Below are 20837 nucleotides of genomic sequence, written 5' to 3'. Positions count from 1 at the left end.
CTCAAGTGTAGTACAATCCCTTTTCTTAAGAGACAAAACAGCCTTTTATGCTTGGAAGCTAATTTAAACTGAAGATTAATGTCTACAGTTTTCAAGATTTTTGTGACAGTCTAATGTTTTAAGAAAGAGTATTGGTTCCAAAATACAAAATGTCATTAAGGTCAAAACTTCAGATTATAATGAACACCCTAAAATCTGAGTAATGAATTACAGTAAGTTACTGCTATCACCAATAAATTGTCTAGATTAGCTTAAAGTGAAAAAAGGCCATTTCAGACCACATCTTTCCTTATGAACTGCTTCTAACACAGGCTACCTGCTTGGTCCATACAGAGGGAAGCGTGTCGCTGTGCCTGAGCACAAAACAGGTATGTCACTTTGCTTCACACTCGGAGGAGAGTTGACTCGATGACATTAGAAGACCCCCATTTCATCCCTCCTGAGATAGCAGCTCCATTTGCTGACTAATTTACAGGTTTTCTTCAGTGTCCTACTAGCTGCTGACAGTACTTTTTGAGAGCTCTTGCTAACCGGTGGGTAAAGTGCTCTTCTTCTCCCCTAAGTGGCTGAACAGTCTGATGGCTTTCTCCAGTTGCAAGCAGCTGTGTTGCTGCTTTACCCTGTTCTGAGAGACTAATGTTCACCAAGTTACTCTGTTACTGTAGGGCACCATCTCTGCCTGTGTTCTTTACCTGGTTTTGTTCTAAGTGTGAACTGGAACATGTCATCATGTTCCATGTCTCCAGCTCTTCCCCCCCCCCCTTTTTTTTATTATTGCAACACAGTGCTTTGTTTGTAGATGTCCTCTTTTTTTTTTTTTTTTCTTTTAAGCAAGCACCCCATATAGCACTAAATCAAAATATGTCTTCAATATATCTCTATTTTAGAAGCTGGGCTATTGAGTGGCATTGTAGAAGGATAGCTATTTGGGAAACTGCTTTAAGTAACTTTTAGTTCAGTAAATCGGAAAGCAAAGGTAGAATTAAGCTTTGCAAAAAAAGAGATTAATTTTAGAAACTCAAAAGGTTCCTCAATGTAATGTTATAAACTGACTTATTTTTCTTAGTTGTCTTCAAGCTAATCAAATGTAATCGGCAATTTCATCTCTGTAGAAAACAGAATTAGAATTGATCAGGCTTGTATTAGTAAAATGAGTGAGTCAGTACTGCCTAAAGTTATGGGAAGCTCTACTTCTGTTTCATACTAATTAACAGAGCATCTGTCCCCTTACCTCTCTTCACAAACAAAATCTACTTTAAACAACAACAAATTGTTCCAAAGATGTGCATATTGTGTTTATTATATTTTTGAAATTACAAAATACAGCAGATGTTTCCCACTTCTGGCAGGGATAGGTAATAAATCCATTGCAATGAGGTAAGGAAGCCAGTTGTTGCAAAGGCTTAAAATGAGCTGAATTGGGAAGATTTTTTGAAAGCTCTGTCATCTCACAGAAGTTCTTCAAGGATTAGGATGTTTTCTAATTACAATTCCACCTCACTGTTACAAAGATAAACCACCAGTTTGTATGTTTCTCTTTTCTAAAGAATAAGATTTTGCGGATGCCTATATCAGTGGTTGCCTCACAGCAGTGACCCGGCTGGGTAAGTTTTTCTGTACAGCATTTTTTCTTGTGACCTGAACTGGCACCTTTCTCTGTGTTTCAGTAAACTGTTAGTCTGATTGCAATGTAAAGAGCACTAGAAAGCCATAGCACCAGGCTCTTGTGTTTGAAGAGCCAGAATTATGCATTGCCAGATCCTTGTCTGTGAGATAGATAACACTCAGACAGATGGCTTAGCTTTCACATTTTGGAGGACTTCCATTTTTTGCCTTAGTTTTGTATCTGTTGCGTAAAGATACTCTAATACCTGAGGAAGGAGAGGGATCTCCTTCTGTGAAATAACCAAGATAACTCTTTTGAAGGCAAATAATGAGACTGATCAAATTAAGCTGTGGAAGCATAGTCAGCAAATTTCCTTGGTAAAACATGAACTGGTTGAAACAAAGCAAATTAAGCCCACTTCCAGAGGAAGAAACACTTAAATTATACCTATGGTAACAGGGTGACCTACTGGATTAAATGAGTAGCCATAAAATACTTTAGGATTTACTGAAATAGCATGATAGAACCTGGAATTAGTTTGAGTAGATCTTGGCACTTCCATTTAACTAAGAGTGATGTGGGGGAGAAAAAGTGAGCAACTGCACTTGGTCTAGTCACACTGTGACCATAATGGAGCCAGGGTTTGGGTCTAATCTAAGGGTGAGGTAATTTCTGGAGAATTTGTTTAAGACCCCTTACTCTATTTCTGTTATCTTCAAGTATAAAATCCTAAAGGGGATATGTGACATACTTCCATTCCTTTCCCTCCCCACATCTTCTCTGGAAAAGGACAGTAACTTGAAACTTAAGAGGTCAAAGGGAGTCACCTATGAAAGGAACTTGCATGCCACTACAAATAGTTTCGCCATATTCATAAGCCAGCATCTGTTCCTGCAAATTGGCTAATTGTGTGTGCTAGCAGGTATTCACTAATTAGGTAATCAATTATCCATTTTGTGCAAACAATGAACATTTGCATGTATCAAATCTAAGGTTTTATGGACAGCTAACTCTTCCCCTAGTAATGAACATTAAGCAGAGACCATCTTAAAAACATTCATCAACATTTCAAAGCTTCAGGGAAGTCGAATGGGGCTGAAATTCTCTCATGAATAAGCACTGCATAGTGTTGCCTAACAAAGTATATATGTGGCAATATTAATATTAGAAGGTAGCAGAACATAATATAAATGATAATTAGGAGAAATGACAGCTCAGCAAAAAGGAGCGATAGCATCGTTAGTGCCACTAGGGGCTTTGTGAAGGATACTCTTCATTGTACAGCTATAGAAAAGGGAAGGGCATGGGAACAACAGCTTCTGATTAGGTCCGATAGTTCTGTGGAAATTCAAACCATTGCCTAGACAGAATGCAAAAATTTTCTGATTTTCAGAAGGGTCTAATATGGTTTTTCAAAGGGTTTTCAGGTACCCATCACAGGTGCTTTTTGAAAGTAGGACTTAAGCTTGATTCCATAACCTTTGTTTTACCTTCTCTCCATATTGTGCTGGGACAATTACTCTAGAGTGACAAGCTGCTAGCCCTGAAGGCTTTTTAAAATAAATCCAAACCTAAAATATACTTTATTTAAAAAATATTCAAACCTAAAATGTACTTTGTGGAATAGATAGGATTCCAGATATCTCTCATTTAACATTTCTTTCTGCCTCTTGCATGAGGATTTTGTCTGCTTTGTAGGGATGATGTCAGTTTTGTCCATGCTCATAAAACAGCTTTCTCTGCTCTGAGGCAATTATAAGAGGTGAAACAATAATAAAAAGCAACATATGAAGTTGAAAGTTGTTGTTACATTCTAGCCAATAGCATGTTGGTAACTTTTAAGCCATAACTCTAGTACCTTTATTCACCACATCAAAGTTGAATAGAAGTTTTAATGTATTTTGTTTGGGATCTAGAACTTCCAATATTGCCTTCACTTTATATTAAAAAATCGTTGCATAATTCTCTGTGCACCACAGAGGCTGAGGAGAATGCTAGTCAATCCTGCTACTCAATCTTGTCAGTAGGTACGGTGTGTCCAGTGCAAGAAAAATAAATGGCTGTAACTGAAAACCCAAATCCCAGCAGCTCTCAGCTACTGAAAGAACATTCTACTTGGATTCAATGTAGCCTTCAAACAAGTCTCTTTTTCTTTATCTGGGAGAGTGATGACTGTTCTTGTGGGCACTTAGAAGCCATGGAGAAAACAAAGCTTGGCTCAGGCCACCTCCAGCTCCCCGGCCTTGCAGCCTTTTTGCCTTGAGTCTAAAGGATTCAGCCTTTTTAAAAAGCAGCTGAGTACCCAACTCTTTATTCCTTAACTCTGCTTTTGGTTTTGTTTTGTTTTCCTTTGATTTTTCAATCAGCTAGAAAAATTTAAAACTACAACTCCCCCCCCCCCCCCCACTGGTTTTTAAGTTCTAGAAACTTATGCTGAAAAATGATTTGGTTTCTCAATGAAGAGTTTAGCTCAAAAATAAAATTTATATTATTACTTCCTTTATAAACTTGTTTGTGGCATATTAGTTTCTCTGCCTTTTAAATATGTAAATATACATCAGACATGGCAACGGAGAAATAATATCCTCATCAAAGCTACAGGAAACTTTGCTTTCAACCTCGAGGATAAGAATTGGGCTGTTTGCTCTTTATTTGGTTTTATAAATTCCCTTTTACTCAAGTTCAGATAATGCTACTGATTTCAACTCTAGCGCTTGCAGACAGGATTTTGTGTAAGAGAGATAGTTGCTCCCATCTTTCCTTTTGGCTACACCTATCCTTTCATTAGATGCTGAGACCTTATTGCTTCATTTAAAAACAAACAAAAACAAACTCTGAGCTGAATTAAATCTTTAAAATAAAACCCCACCAAATGTTTCTATAGCAAGGAAAGGAAAATCCCTAAGGTGTCTGAAGACCCAGTCATATGAATAAACATGCACAGTTATTTCCTCCTAGGGGGTTTTAGAATAAACAAACACAGTTCTGCAACTATTTCTGCTGTGCAGTTTTTATTATGATTTATCTTCTTCTGGTAAAGCTTATGTGATGCCAGTTTAAAGAATGACAGTGCTCTGTGTGGTAGTAAAGTGTCTTTGAAGACTACTACAACAAAATAGTTTTCTATTCTACATACTCTAAAAATGTGCTAAATACTTTATATGCAAATGCGTCCAAAATAACCCTGTGTAGACCATTCTATATTGTATGGAGTTCATGTTGTATCACTGGTCAATTCAGCTTAGGCAACATGACATCTTTTCATGTTGTATTAGAATAATGCTGTATTGAAATATTATGGAATTAGTATTTGTGTAGGCTAAGCAATGTTCCAGACAAGTAGAAAATTGTCATCTTTTGTAAAAAAAAAAAAAAAAAAAAAGAAAAAAAAACAACACCGTAAAATTGATGATAAAGAGCAAAAAGAAAACTCACTGTGAGAAATAATTCCTATGTTTGACAGGCGCAGCATCTCTTGATCCTGTCCCTTGGAACAGTGATGTTTCCATTTATCTGAGCCAAAATCACAGTGAGATGCAGCCTGTGTTTTGCCATACCTGAGCAATCCAACACAGAAAAGGACATATGAACTTTAAAATTGAAAATTATGTTGTTTAGATTGTAGTGCATTAAAAGAGACCACTTTTAGTGATCAAGGTCATTTTGTGTGTGCTAGTCATAGGATGACCTGGTACCTGTTCTGTGAATGAAAAGACCCCATAAACCTTTATGTTTAACCGGATCCTATAAGTCTGTTATGTAAAGCATATAGAATCATAGAATCATAGAATAGTTAGGGTTGGAAAGGACCTCAAGATCATCTAGTTCCAACCCCCCTGCCATGGGCTACTTGTATAGTGTCTGCATAGATCCCATGCATTTGTTCCACTTGAAAAAATTCAGTACAACTTTATGGCTAAAAATTGAAACAGTTGAAAGCCCGGGAGATCTATTCTCACCATGCTGCTTCTACTCCCAAGGCCAAAGAGCATGGTCTTACTTCATATAGCTATGAAAGGGGACTCCCTTGAGAGAAAAGTAGTACATTGGTAGGGCTGGAATGAGTGCTGTTATATTTGTGCTTACTGATAAATTAGTGATTTCTTGAAGAACACTTAAGGATGCTGTTGTGGACACATTTTTAGCTCTTTACAGGCAAATACGTGAAAGTCTCCCCAGTCTTCTTCAACCAGCCTCGATTTTTACAATTCCTGATTTAGCTATGAATTGAGTCCTTTGTACCTTTGATATGTGTCCCTTTGTAGCAGGTTCAAGCCTTGGCCATTACGCCTAAATTTCAGCCATGCTGTATGTCTTGAAGTAGGATTATCTACATGTTTCCGAAGGGATGATGAGAGTAATGAGCAATTAGTCCACAGTGGGCCAGCTTTTCATGAAAGATCCTTCCTTCTTTGTATATTCTACTTTCATGAACAGACATTGACCTTTATATTTGGAATTGCCAGGTCCCTGGAGTTTCTCTTGTCTCCAAACTATACTGTGGGGAAAAAAAAAAGAAAAAAAAAAAAGAATGTTTCAGTGAATTATGTTTTGTCAGTTTAATTCTAGTGTAAACATCATAACTTGCAAGAAAACAGTTAACTAATGTTAAGAAAGTTCATTATCATTAATAAAGGTAATATCCAACTGGGGTTCCATATAGGCATTACAAGTGTAATAATGGTGTCCAATAAAGGTTCTTGTTTTCATAAATCAGCTTTTATAATGCTAAAGCTGACATGCTTTTGTTTGATATAAATTGGATGTGCAGTGAAAAAGTTCTGACTTTCCAGGTAAGTATTTGTGACAGAAAAGCAGAGAGTCCAGTGCAGGGCATGTTCCAGGGGTGTGAATCCAGAACTGGAATGTTCCTCTCACACTTGTGCTAAAGTGTGTACCTTGTGCTAAAAGCAGGGGCGAGATGGGTTAAAATATTGACATGTATTTTCTATAGATGATTAGGGATATATATCCCTTTGTAAAAATACATCAAGTTTTTCATGAAAGTAATAACGTTTCTCTAATAGTTTAACAAATCTGACAGTAATTCATATTTCATAAAGAACTATGTACATTGCCTAAAAATATGTATACACACAAGAGTCCTCATGTTTCGGAAGCAATTTCTAATAAAATACTATACATTAAAAAAAAAAAAGATTCAGTGGCTCTCATTAGGTACACCTAGATTAGCTACAGCCTGGAGATCTCAGAGAGAGGAATGAATGGACAATATGCTATACTACAACAATGCAGTCTTCTGCATTGCGATTTCAATGCTCCATGTACCCTACCCCTAACAGATAGGGTAGACTTTGAGCTGTCCTATCTCATGACTGACAATTGACATTCCTACAGGCCTGCTGTAACAGCTGTATGTTGTCCTGTCCTGTTCATAGGAAAGTATCTGAAATATTACGAGCGACAGTGGACTCTTCATTAGGGACTGTAGTGATAGGACAAGGGGTAAGGGGTTCAAATGTAAATGGGAAATTCAGGTTTAGGTGTAAGGAAGAAGTTCTTTACTGTAAAGCTGGTGAGGCACTGGGACAGGTTGCCCAGAGAACTGGTAAATGCTCCATCCCTGGCAGTGTTCAAGCCCAGGTTGGACAGGGCCTTGGGCAACATGGTTTAGTGTGAGGTGTCCCAGCCCATGGCAGGGGGGTTGGAACTAGATGATCTTAAGGTCCTTTCCAACCCTAACTATTCTATGGTTCTATAATACTAAGATTTCCTTCAAGCGACCACATGTGCTTATTGGTATGGCAAGCACAGAGGAACACAGGTATAAACTGAAGTGGATGCTCATAACTTTATTTCCTCTTTCAATTTCTGAAAGCCTGAAGTGTTAGAATAGTCCTATTAACCTCATTGATCTGAATAAAATTTTCACTGCTTGTTGAACAGAGCTTTTAACTGCAGAGCGTGCAGGCCTTAGGCAAAATAAATTTACCTGAGAAGCTGAATCCCCATGTGGATTAAAAAAAATAAAAAGTTAGCTAGTTCTGCCCTGAAAACACTTTCTTGCTTTAGTTACATGCATATAATTCTCAGCTTCCAGCAGCTACTTTGCACACCCCATCACTGTTCTGCCCTTGTGTCCATCCCTTTCTTGGGCAATATGATTTCAGGCTCTTCTTTGCCCCTTTCCCTCCAGGTGCAATCCAGTATTTCCTCCTGTCCCTACAAAGCTTTCCAGATTTCTAACTCCTGACCACTGGAAATATTTACTGCTTTGAACTTCAGAGTATTGCTGGAGTTAGTGGTAGAGATAAAATATCATGGTATCTCTACAAAAAGTAATCCTTTATGGTATGGTAGAACTTTTCTCAATGAGCAATTTATATTCCAGTACTTTCAAGTGTTCAGTTTTTAGGGGATACACAGAAAAATGGATTTGAACGGGAATGTACAAATGCTTCCATTCAAGAATATTTTTTATAATCTATTTCTAGTAGATCAAATGCACTGTTAACAATTCAACTGATGTTCCAGGAAAATTCTTCAGCAATAGCCTTTTCAAGGATGGAAATCTGTTGGGAAAACTAACAAGTGGAAGGCATTATAATTTGGATATCTCAGATGTGACACAAGAGAGTTTTGTTTCTGTGGCAAAACCAGAGTTATCCCTAAATAGATGGAAAATTAGGTATTCTTTTGTGTTTCTTCTGCTCTAGAATGTGTGGCCATATCAAGGCAATGCCTTCAAACTGCTCTATTGCTTATTCTTGTAAGGAATAGTCCTTGAATTAAAAAGTTAGTAGTTTTCTTTTACTTTGTCTTGGGAATAACATTTCAAATAAGGAAGGAAAAATATATTTAATTAGAACGTCTTATTTTAAGGGAAACCTAGAAGACGGTGGTTTGGAAAACAGCAGATAAGCTCAGTGTGGCATCATAGGTGAGGGCAATATCTGCACTTCATCATTTTTGCCTTAAAAGTTTCACTGTAATCAATGGTTTAGTTGTGCGTGCTGTCCATGGTCACACAGTGCTGGAAAATAAAGGCTTTCTACATAGACTGAACTGGAATGCCAATTAGGGTCTGCTGTGCTAATGCTTTCTTGGGTAGATTTCTGCCCACTGAAATAACTAATTAATGTCACATAAGGCATAGAATATGTAAAATAGTAACAACTCAGTCAATTTATCACAGCTTTGCTGAACTGAGGCAAAAGCTTCCCTTATCCCACTCCAATTTGTTGAATTGTTTAGCTCCTTCACTATGAACATGTATATTCTCTTGTCAAGTCCCTGAGGGGAGATTTTTTTCCCTTGTATCTTTTGAATCATTACAAAACCTCTGAAAGGTTTCACAAGTTCTTAACAGATTTAAGGAGATTTTTTTTTCCTGTTTCTTAAACACTCCCAGAACACTGAAGCCAAGTTCTTTTCAATTCTCGTCCTTGATTTGCTCTAAAGGGCCTGAAAAAGCCCACACAAAACAAATTACAAACACACCTTGCAAGGCTGCTAGATTTGTTTAGAATGTGATGGTGATTTTTTCATTATAGCCAAATATTATATTTCAGATATACCTGCCTGCTTGCTCCTGGTGTGAAATGGGCATTCCTTAAAACAAGACTGCTTAAGACTACGTACCTTGTAAGGTATATATGTATTTTTAATAGGATATATACATCCTGTATATATCCCAGTATGTAGAGAGAAAGAGCACAGAATTCATGTAATGGAGAAATGGAGAATAAGTTTTACTTTATAATACTTTATAATATTAAATTCAGTGAGATTTATTAAAAAGGGATAGGAAAGAGTACTGAATTTGTTAACAGTGGTATTTCTGAGAGATCTGAAGAAAAGAAGGCTGAGGTAGAAGATCTAATTGCCATCTTCAACTGCTGAAGAAGTGGTCACGGGGAAGGCAGAACCATGAGCTTCTCAGGTGTCCAGAGAGAGGATGAGTGGCAACAGACACAGTTGCAGCAAGGGAAATTCTTATTAGGAAAACCCAAAGCATTCTCTACAGTAAGCAGTAGTCAAAATGGAACAGTTTCCCCAGAAAAATTAGAATCTCCATTCTGGGTATTTTTGACACTTGGCTGGACAAGATGCTGAGGAAGCTGATCTGACTTTGAAGTTGTGTAGCCTCGAGCAGGGGATTGAAATAGATCATCCCTAAACGTCTTCCCCAAGCTGAATTATTCTGATAGTGTATCATGATATTTCTAAGTCATAACAATGGCCTGGTTCTCCACTTGAAGTGTTATTTTGACCTTTTGATTTAAAAAATAAGTAATTTAAAAAATAATTTAAGCCTGATTTTCCACCGAAGTTAAAAAAGGTCATCCTTGTGTGCGAGACTGTTTCTGCATCAGATACTGAAGGAATTTGAAGATGACTAAAGGTACAGTTCTCAGCAAATCCAAATGCTGGCAGTAATTTAAACAACAACAAAAAAGCAGTACTTTTGATATTTTGTACATTGCTTTTCTTAAAACTAATAAAAATAACATGAATTTTCCTAAATAAGTTTTTAATTATTAAAATTAAACTGGTTAGCATAGTAAACAGTTTATACATATGAGGTTAACATTTGACTATTTGTTTAATAACTATTGTAAACTGTGTTTTGGACTGTGGTCACTTTCATGTGCTAGAATAGGTGCTATTATTGAATTTATAGAGCAGATTTCTGCAAAACTCTGAATGTCACTCTAGATTGATCACATTATTGCAGACATGCAATCAAGCTCACAATTACTCAGTCATAGATATCGGTGCTAAGCTTATATTTAGACAAGCACTTGACGTATTAATCAATGTGATACCATGAAAGATTGACTCAAGTTGCCCATATCATAACTCATTTTTGCTGTGTGAAAAAAAACTTGGGGAAGACTAATGAAAAGAGGTCTACTCTCCACTTGGAACATTTAGATTCTCCAGAATGTTAAGCATTCTTTTAGAAGCAGTGACTAAAAGTGGTGCTGATTCACTGCTTCCCTCAATGTGCATGAAAACAAAACTGAAAAATAAATATTTTGTTGCAGTATTTGCTGCAAGTAAAGATAAATGTACTGGAGGTATCATGACGCACCTATTAACTTGCAACTTTGCATGTAATATTTCAGAAAGGGCATTAAAGCAGTGATTTGGGTACTTGTGTAGTCTGCCTGGCTGAAAGACATCTGTGTGAAAAATTTTGTTTCTTTTCATGTTTGAAGTTTCTGACATCCAGGAAGGAAAACCCTCTACTTTCATCATTGAGAAAGAGAACTGTAGCAGTGATTGGAAACACTCTTTCATAATACAGAGTGAATATTCATCTTCCTAAGAAACACTTCTCTTTAAGAAAATGTATGAGATTCTGTCACTGGTTCTTTAATAATTCCAGAAGTTGAGTGATTTACGCCAGACCTGGAGAGCGCTCTGTTTGCCTGCCATCTGTCCCAGCTAATCTCCGAATTCCATCTACGAATGCGGATGACTTACAACTTCCTTGATTAACGGCATCTATAATTTTCTTCATAGCGGAACACAATTAATCTCGCCGGGTCCCAGGGTTCCACCGCAGTAATAGGTTTCGGGAGAGAAGCAGCCCACGAAAGTAATTTTGGGAATAACGCCCTTTTTGTCCTTTTTTATTATTATTTTTTTCCCCTTTCCTTTTATTTTTCTTTTCTTTCTTTCTTTCTTTCTCTTTCACTCACACCCACCCATCCACCCATTCCTTTTCCTTGTTTCACACCCCTAACGGAGACCAGCGCTCCCTGACCACACCGGCCGTGCGCCTAGGCGCGGTGCTTCTTCACCCTTCGTCCGCCCGTGGGTAAGTTCGGATGGGGGGGGGGGGGGGGGGGGGTAGGTGCCCCCTCGGGCCGGGAGGAGGAGGAAGAGGAGACGCCGACACAGCTGCATTGCGGATGGAGCCGCTGGCTGTTGGGGAGGGGCGGCCGGGAGGCCGCGTGATGCCAGGGGGGCGGGCGCGGAGCCTCCGCCCCGCAACGAGAGGGAGCGAGGGGTAGAAGGAGGGAGGTGCTGCCGCCGTGGCCCGGAGCGGGGAGCGGAGCGGAGCAGCGCAGCGCAGCGCGGTGAGTGCGGACGGGGCAATGCGGCGTGCTGCCTGGAGCATCTGCCTCGGGTTCACCCTGCGCGGGCGCGGAAGAACGCAGGACTGCGCCGGCGTGGGGGGAACTTGCGGGCGGTCCCGGAGCCGGGCTCTCACCTGCGCTTCCGTGCGCTTCTTCTTCTCCCGGCTCTCGGTGCGGTGCCAGGCAGCAGTGCGGGTCTCGGGTGCGAGCGAGCCCGGAGTTGGCTTGTTCTGTAAGTCGGTGGGGTTTGTAATGCAGTGGAGTGTAGAGGGAGTCGGGTGTTGAGCTGGGAAAAGTGCTCGGGAATTTTCTTGCTGCGTTGGAGAGTTTAACAGCCACCGCTTAGCTGCGGTTACACTCTTGGGGTGGACGGGTAAAGCATACTAGCATGACATGAAACCATGTCTATAAAAAGCAAAGACTAGGCTGGGCGCAGAGAAGCCGTCAGGAGAGGGTTTGTTTGCCAGGCTGCCCTGAGCGACGCTTCGCCTTGGGAGTGAAGCTGTCAAGTTGTTTCGTGAAAGCAAATAATTGCGGCCTCTGAAAGACATCAGATTAAAAAAAGTCTTGTTTGTCAAGGTAATCTGTGCGTGTTTCAGGAGTTGGGATGCAGTCGCTGCCTTTATGTGTTGCCGGAAGTACAACTCTGTGCCCTGTGCCTGGGAGCGTTCAGTGCGGTTCCTCACACCGTTACGGGGGGGTTTGTGATAGGACTGGGGAAGATGCCGCAAGGGAAGCGAACAGGCATGTGAAGAGAGCAGAGGAGATGGGGCAGGCTTATATCGCATATGTTGGGAGTTCTGGGGGACTGTAAAACAGCCAAAAGGAAAGAAAAAGGTATAATTAACTAACTAAATCAGTGCTGTTGGCATTAAGTTAAATTGAAATTGATGCTGTTTTCTTCTAATAACTGAAGTCGAATGTAAATCTATGGTAATATGGAGACTGAAAAATTAGTTCTGGGCTATGGATGTGGTTTTGTGTGTAGCAAGTGCTATTTTAATGTGTAACACAGGTTGAGATGCTTAATTCTGGGTTAAAATTCTGACGTGGCTACATTTATCAGCTTATAAATCAGTGCTGAGTTTGGAGCTGCACTGACGAAAGCTCCTTTAACAGACTCTGGTATTTCATTAAAAATGGCCACTTTATCAGGTCATCTTTAGTTTTAGTGCTTGTCAGAAAACTCATGAAAATTATTTCCCACTTAGGTTGAAGTCACAGGACCTATCCTGTCCTTTTGTAACTACACTCCTTTTTCCAAAGATCCTGTTGAGAAAGCCTTTTATTCTGACAGGTCTCTTGGAGGGCATCTGGAAGACAGTGAGGGACAAATGTTAGGGAAGTTGCTTGAGAACAGCATGCTGTGCTTTGGGAGCAGGTGATTTTTAGGAACATATTGTCCATAATGTGTTACTGTTTTGGCCCTAGTATTGGCTTTATTTTGGAGTGACTTGGTTTCCTGGTTAAGGTCACCGATATAATGCTAGGTGATAATAATATAGTCATAGAATCAACCAGGTTGGAAGAGACCTCTTAGATCATCAAGTCGAACCCTTACCCCAGCACTGCGACGGCCACCACTAACCCATGGCACTGAGGACCTGGTCTACGCAGTGTGTGAACAGTTCCAGGGATGGAGACTCCAGCCAGCACTGCCCTGGGCAGCCTGTTCCAATGCCTGATCATCCTTTGGTGAAGGAACTGCTCCTCATCTCCATCTAAACCTCCCCTGGTGCAGCTTGAGGCCGTTTGGGAGCAGAGACTAGCCCCCTCCTGGCTTCATCCTCCTGTATAATTTATGACTTATTTTCTAAAACCAAGATTTATGTGACTGATTAATTTTGTTTGACCTGTTCTGACTTGAGATTCAGCAGGACTAAGGATGTTTCTTCTTCTTACCTGAAGTTATCAGAAGTTTCACTGTTTTTATGGCACCACTCTGCAGTAATGAAGGTTTTCTGGTGAGATGGCATGTGCTCTGCTTTGCCCCTTGGAATGGATTGAGGCTTAATGTTGTCCATGATTAGTCTTTGTAAACTGAGGAATTTAGTTGCTAATATCTTTAGCAACTATCTCTTTATTCCTGATGTTTTAGAATTCGTTTTATTGGGCAGTACAAGATACCGGGAATTCCAGTTGTGGTTAGGCACTTGGATCTGCATTTATCTTCCCACACTGTGCATTTTATGACAAGAGGGAGTAGTGGGAAGCTGACAAAGTGATAATATTCTGACATAGTGATTCTATAGGCTAGACATCATGTCAGTGTACTGTATATTACAGTGGTCGTAGGTAGTATATTTGTCCCAGCAGCCATGGGAGGAGGGGGAAGGGAACTAGAATTGACTCAAGCCCTCCTTCAGATCCACATGAGAACAGCCAAGTTTTTATTTGGATCCTGAAGCATTAATGTGGTCAGAGGAGAAAGGGATAATTTTAATGTTTAGTTTTCACTTGATACTAAAAATCTTACTGAATTAATGAATTCAACTGAAGTAGCCCAATCCCATGCTTTCCATTCTTGGTAGTTCCTTTGGTAACTACTCAGTCAGCGTGAGTGGGGTAAAATGTCTTGTCACTTATTTTTCCTTGACCACTCTAAATTCTAAAGGTGCAGGTCACTGCTTTATGGAACTTAAACAATGTATCAAAAACTTATTCAGAATGTAATCAGAAAGAGAAAGCAGTTTAGTTTGTGTCTTGACGGCTTCAAAACTTTATTAAAGTAATTCTTAGACACAGCTGGAGCAGGTAGACTATGCTATATTTCTTTAGAGTGAAAAGACAACATGGAGATAATATAAGGGATATATCCTGGGATTTGTTTCTTTAATAACATGAAAAAACAAAGTCTCCTTCATTACTGTCCTCACTTGCTTGTGACTTTTACCTGGCAGCATTTGAAACCAGGATTAGATGTGTGGTGAAGGAGATGCAGGAAAGGTGAGCTAGAATGCTACTGTGCACATACATCACAGGTTTTGGTCTGCTGTTCTGGATTGTTGTGATGTAAAAGTTACTCTTTCTTCCAAAAGCAGAACTATTAATGAGCTAAATATATTCAATACCTTCATTGAGCTGATAGTTTTACTTATCATAAGCAGAGTGCTTATCAGAACTGTGCCCTGTCCTCAAACTACCGCATGCAAGTGAGATAGCCAAGTAAAGCAAGAAGTGATTCTCAACTGTATTTCAATTTGCAGACCACTAATAATTTTTCAGTGGAATCACTTTTCCATTTACATCTCGCTGTCAGTAGGCCCATTTTTTCTTAGTTATGTATGTTGGACCTCTTGGAAGTCATTTGCATATCGCAGACTGAAAATTACTATTGTAAAATTTGAGAATCCACTTCAACTTTCAAATGGTTGATGGTGTTGTGTGGATGTGTAGCAGCTTTCTTGAAATTTCAATGAATGAAAACCCAGTCTGTCTTTCCGCAGGTGCGCTTTTCCCCTCTATTCTGTATTTGGCAAAAATGTTGGTATCACAAATGGATGAAATTGAGGCTTTGGAATGATGTTTTAATTAATTAATTAGTCCTCATATTCACACATAATATATGCAAGATTTGTTCTTATAACTCAGGGGGGAAAAAAAGGAAATACTCACCTGGACTGCCAAAGTAATGTAGCAATGGAAAAAGTAAAAACTAACCTTACGATGCCTGAGTGGACAGGGTTCTGAAAGATCTAATAAAAATATTGGTGTCATCTCACAACAGCTTATGATGAGTTGAAATGTCCTCATCACTCATCTTGAAGTAGAAGTAACTGGAATTGCAGCAGGTGCTGAGAAGAGCTAACAGGGTGGTCTGAATGTACAGTTAGCCTGCCTTGTCATAGGGAGATAAAGGAGATCCTGCTTTGACCAGTCAAGTGAAATGAAAGCTACGTAGGTATGGGCTCCATCTGCAAACTCAGAAGGGGATCAGTGGAAAGGAAGCAGAAGCTTGTGATAAAGGACCTTGGTGGCGTGAGAGCAACTGATTATCTACTACACCAATAAAATTTTCTTGCAGAAATTCGGAGAACCATCCCGCTGTTAGAGCACGTGGGTTCTGAAACACCCTGTGGCACAGAGAGGGGTGGGGAAACGCAGGAGAGGTTTTGAGATGGAGCTTGTTTATATTCCAGAAGGGATTATATGCTTAACAGTGGCATGGGCCCAGGGAAATGTTTGCATTTATCTTCTGCTGAAGCTTTAAAAGTCATGCCACTCAATGTGCCAGTCCAGTTCCCCTTGTGTCAGTTTAAAATGCAGCTTCAGAAGCCTTTCGTTCTTTTTTGGTGCTTGCCAATGTTTAACCCCTCTCAAGTGACTTCTCTTCTACATCAGGTTTAAGCAGCTTGTCTGTACCTTAGCAGTCTAAAGCTGCATTGTGTACAGCCTGTCTATCTACTCTTGTTTCTTTTGCCTTTCCTTCAGCAGCCCTCAGGACTGCCTGAAGTGGGAGGTTCTCTTCAAGAGAGAACTCTCTTGTCTCATTCTTCAGTCTGTCCTTTGGACTGGCTGCCCCTCTGTATGGCCTGTCACCCTCTTATAAATTCCTCCCTAAAACATGTAATATTCAAAATGGTTTCCAATCATGGCCCTTTCACTAAAGGAATATGAAAAAATGGGCAAGGTAAACATTTTTTGACATTCTTCTTTCACCCTAAAATAGCAAGGGCAGCAAAGAAAGTGTCTGCAATAGTTGAGCTGAAACTGTGCTAATAATGATGGAGAATTTGAAAGTAAAAGGGAAGACAAGTTTAGAAGAGCTTTAGTTTAGGAAATCTTGTTCTCTCTCTCTTTGTGTAGTGCACAAGAAAACGCCAGCTTGCTTTTGTGCATCAAGTTGGCATCTTCATCAGAACTACTCATATTTCAGGTAATAACACAGACTTCTGTTTAGCTCTCAGTTGTTCCTTGCATGTGTCTTTTGGAGGAATCCATATGCTGTAGTTTAAAGTGTACAGTGTGTCGTCTTAAAGTCAGGAAAGTTTGGGAAATACCACGCTATCACTTGCAGGATGCTTCGGGAGCCCGTATACTTTGGGAGTACTTGCCTGTCCCTTCTGGCAGAAATGAGTTTACTTCTAATATAGCATTATTTAGTAGAAAGATATGTTACATGAGTAGTTTCAAATGTCGTAGATTCCGAATGGAGACCCCTCTCTGCCCTGGTGCATTAGAAGATCAGTGATAGCTGTGGTGTTGGAAGTGGAAATCCAGAAGGCACCGGGGCAGTTGCATTTGAAGCATTGTCATCATCTCTCTGGTCAGCATAGAAAGAGCTGTGAGAGAGATGTCTAATCCATTGCTGGGAAACTTGGATGAGGTATTTTTTTTATACATTGCACTATGCTTATGAAATGATTTGCCTTCTCTCTGGCTTTTTATGTCCTGACTCTTGAGTACTGTTCACATTTTTAGTTGTTTGTTTTTTTTTTCTTAAGCAGCTTCTCCTCTTGTTTGGTTACTGATCACTTTATTCTGCCTGCTCCTGTGTCTTTTTAGTATCTGCATTCCCAGAGCTAAGGCAATAGAAAGTTTGAAGTTGAATTGTTAAGCAAATGCTGTTGATGTGTCCATTTTGTAGGTATATAGGGTTTATTAGTATTGTTTTTAAGCGTCTGTGGGTACCTTGAAAAATAAAAAAAAAGTCTATTATGGAAGGTATTATATTGTTGTTCGTTATGTTAAAACTTCTGGACAGAAATTTCATGCAGTCTTTAGTACTACTTTTGGTTAACAAAATCTCAGCTAGGTTGTAAAATCATTTAATTTAGGACAATGGCCTGAGGGAGAGAATAAACACATGATTATTGCCTTAAATAATTTACTATATGGGGTTTTTACTATGCAAAGAGTAAATTGTGTTATCTATGTGAAATGCAAATAGGTTTTTTTGAAATCTATAATGTCACAGGAGGCAATACTACATTTTGTAGTAAGAACAAAAAGGCATTCAATGAACTTCTGAATTTTAAAAATGGTGAATTATATATTTATTGATTTTTCTCTTTGTGTTTTTGCTAAGCTTGAGACTTGGTTTTGTTTCTTTGTTTGAGGAAAGAGAATAAAAATCATGAGGAGCCTACATCAGATCAGTCAGTAACAATTTTTCCATAATGTTATCTATCTTAATGCATGCATAGGTTTTATCGTCCTTATATAAATATGCATCTGCGTGCTGTGATTCTTCTTTTAAAAATATGCTGATCAAAGTCCTTTGGTTGAAAAGCTTCTCTCACTTTACTTTTAGGCAGACTTAAAGTCCAATGTAGTATTTTAGATTCCCCCCCCCCCCCCCCCCCCCTTCCTGTTTTCAGGCTTTAAGAGTTCTGGCACTCAAGGGGCAATATATGCTCCCATTGACTTTAATATGTGTAAGATTGGATTCTCATAGTCCAGTAACTGTATAATATGGTGGTATTCATCCGATTAGATACACACAAAAAGATTAATCTTTAATAGAGGACAGGTCAAGACATTTTCAGAAATCCACTACAGTGACTATGTGATCATATGAATTATCAGTAGCATGTAAATCTCACTAAGGATGATGGATAGAAGTCCCAGATAGAAACGGTTGTAACAATACACCTTTTATGGTCTCTGAAATAAATTTAATAAATGTTTAGGAGATTGACAAATATACATATAATGACTTTTTTGGTTAGGTCAATGTAAAGTCTAATATATCTTGGAGATTAGTATTGATCAGAGTAAAGCCAAAATCAATCTTGGATTTTGAGGGTCATTACACTTGGAAATAGGATGCAATACAGAAGATACTGCAAATGTTAGGTTGTGGAAGGCTTTTACAGTAATTATGGAAAAATAATCTCGTATCTAAAAAAACTGGACAGCCTGGTAAAAGATTAGTTATTTAAATATGTAATGAGTTGAACTCCTTACATCTTTCCTTAGCTTGACAGACAATATCCAACCTTCTTGAAGTTGTTATTGAAGTTTGCTTTTGGCTTCAGTGGAAGAGGGATTTTGTCCTCGCTCTTTGAGGTCATGAGCTGATGTTGAGGAAAAGGTTAACCTATGCTTGCTTAGAAATGTAGTTTTTTAAATTGTTTTCTGTCTCAGCTTCCTTCTTTCCTCAGATGTTCTGATCAAATTCAGTCTGTGCAGTTGGGGAATGTAGGGAAGTGTAAGGGAAGTGAAGAGGTAAATTACATGTGTAGGGAAGTGAAAGAGGTAAACTACAATACAATGTACCCTTCAAATATTGCATATCAAGCATAATTGATTTCACTGAAGGTGAACTAGTGCTGCTTGCTAAATTAGAAATGTTTGAACAGAACCTCTTATTTTTTATTATATGTTTGTTTTGCCTGATATAAAGTCTCTGACCTGGGTACCTCATTTAAAAATAGCCTGGTGGAAACTTCTAAGAACTTGAGAGTTTTCAACAGAAGTAAATCTTTCTGAAAATTTGATTTGACTGAAATGTCTATTTTGTACGAAGTGAAATAGTGCAAACAGTATTTTATCCAAGCTTCTTCTGTAAGCGGTATCTTGTTTCCCTCTCATGTTTTCAGAAAACAAATTAGTTATTCTGTTTATCCTCTGCACAAAAGACTTCTGCTGTAGCTTTTTCTGCAGAGCACTGAATAACGTTGTCCACAATTAATTGGTATAATTCCACTGATGTCTGTGATTATACTTTGGCCTATCATCCAACCTTATGTATTGAAGTCTATAGTTAGGCTGATAGTTTATTCATTTTTATTTATGAACGGATACATATTTATAATCTTAATAATGTGTTTGAATGCAAATGGAAGTTTATATATATACACATATGTATATCAGATTCAAGGACCCTGTACCATTGTCCTTGAAAATGAAAGTCTTATATAAATGCAAGCTATTGATATTGGAAGTGATCTTCAAAGCTGCTCCATTTAAAGATATTTAAATTTATTAATAATGAGCTACACCCCAGATATAGCATTAGTTTGTATTCTGAGAGATCAAAGAGCCAAGATTATAGATAGTTCTCAGGCTATGAAAGTCCTTTTACCTGAGCAGCTCTTATTAGTAGAATTCTGAATTTCTCATAATAGTTATCCTGAGAGAAAATCGGTGTTGTGTATATTAACAGATTCAGCTTATTTGTACCTGAAATAACTCTTTGAAATATATTAGCAGGAGTTTTTAGGGAGAGAACTAGTATATGCCACCTTCTACTGTGCTAAAATACAGTTGCTTCGGATTTAAGGCAGGCTTAGTTTCTCCCCTTCCCTCCATATCCGATAACTGGCTTTCAGAATAAAATAATTTTATAATCAGAATGATACTGTTGTTAAAAATGCCTCAGAAAATGTTACTTTTAGTGAAGAAATATTTTCATTCTTACCAAAATGTTTCGGATGAAATTTGCAAGAAGCTTATTTTCCAATTGATGTTCTCATGTGGGATAGTATTTAGGTCAGTTTTACTAATTAGAAAGAGTTTGTCCACAACCACATCCTAATCTTTTCCGTGCTTCTCTTTTAAATGCTTATAAAAGAAGATAGTAGAATGGGAGTTGTCATTCCTTAGCTTAACAAAAAAAAGGGAAGCACTATAGTAATAATATATCAGTAACGTTATATTTTCTGATTTTTGATGTTTATTTTCTTCAGTGGAATTAATAGATTGTGGTCAGAAAAAGTAATGATTTTTCCATTGTACTTCCATTAACACTCTCCTTACGTAGGGATTATTAAACACAGAAAGCACTAATAGACCTTGAGCTAGCTAATCAGCCTCAAGATGCTAGTTCTTCACAATATGTTCTTCAGGGTGTGGACTTCAAATGCTAATATTTCTACCATGCAGGACCTTTAATGCAGAAAGGATGTATTATGAAAAGTGGTGCAGCACCTGGTTCATGTGTTTGTTTAGTTTTGAAAGGTCTACTTAAAATGAGTCAGGCACTGTTCAAGCTGACCTTGAGAAAGTTTGCAGACAGTATGAAACTTGACCTATATTTTTGACCTGGGACTTCAGAAACTGTGCTAAAGGAAAGGTGAAGCTTTATAAGCTTACGTCTGTGCATGGAAATGTTGATATTTGCACAGTAATTTAGTCCTGTTCTAACAATTCATGTACTAAATATGCATCTGATTTAGTGACTTTTATTTCTTCATCAGTGTCTCTTAGGCAGTAAGTGAATTTAATTATAATTT

This window comes from Lathamus discolor, chromosome 2 (genome assembly GCF_037157495.1).
Source record: "Lathamus discolor isolate bLatDis1 chromosome 2, bLatDis1.hap1, whole genome shotgun sequence".
In the NCBI taxonomy this organism is placed as follows: domain Eukaryota; kingdom Metazoa; phylum Chordata; class Aves; order Psittaciformes; family Psittacidae; genus Lathamus; species Lathamus discolor.
Note: the sequence above shows the minus strand (reverse complement) of the source record.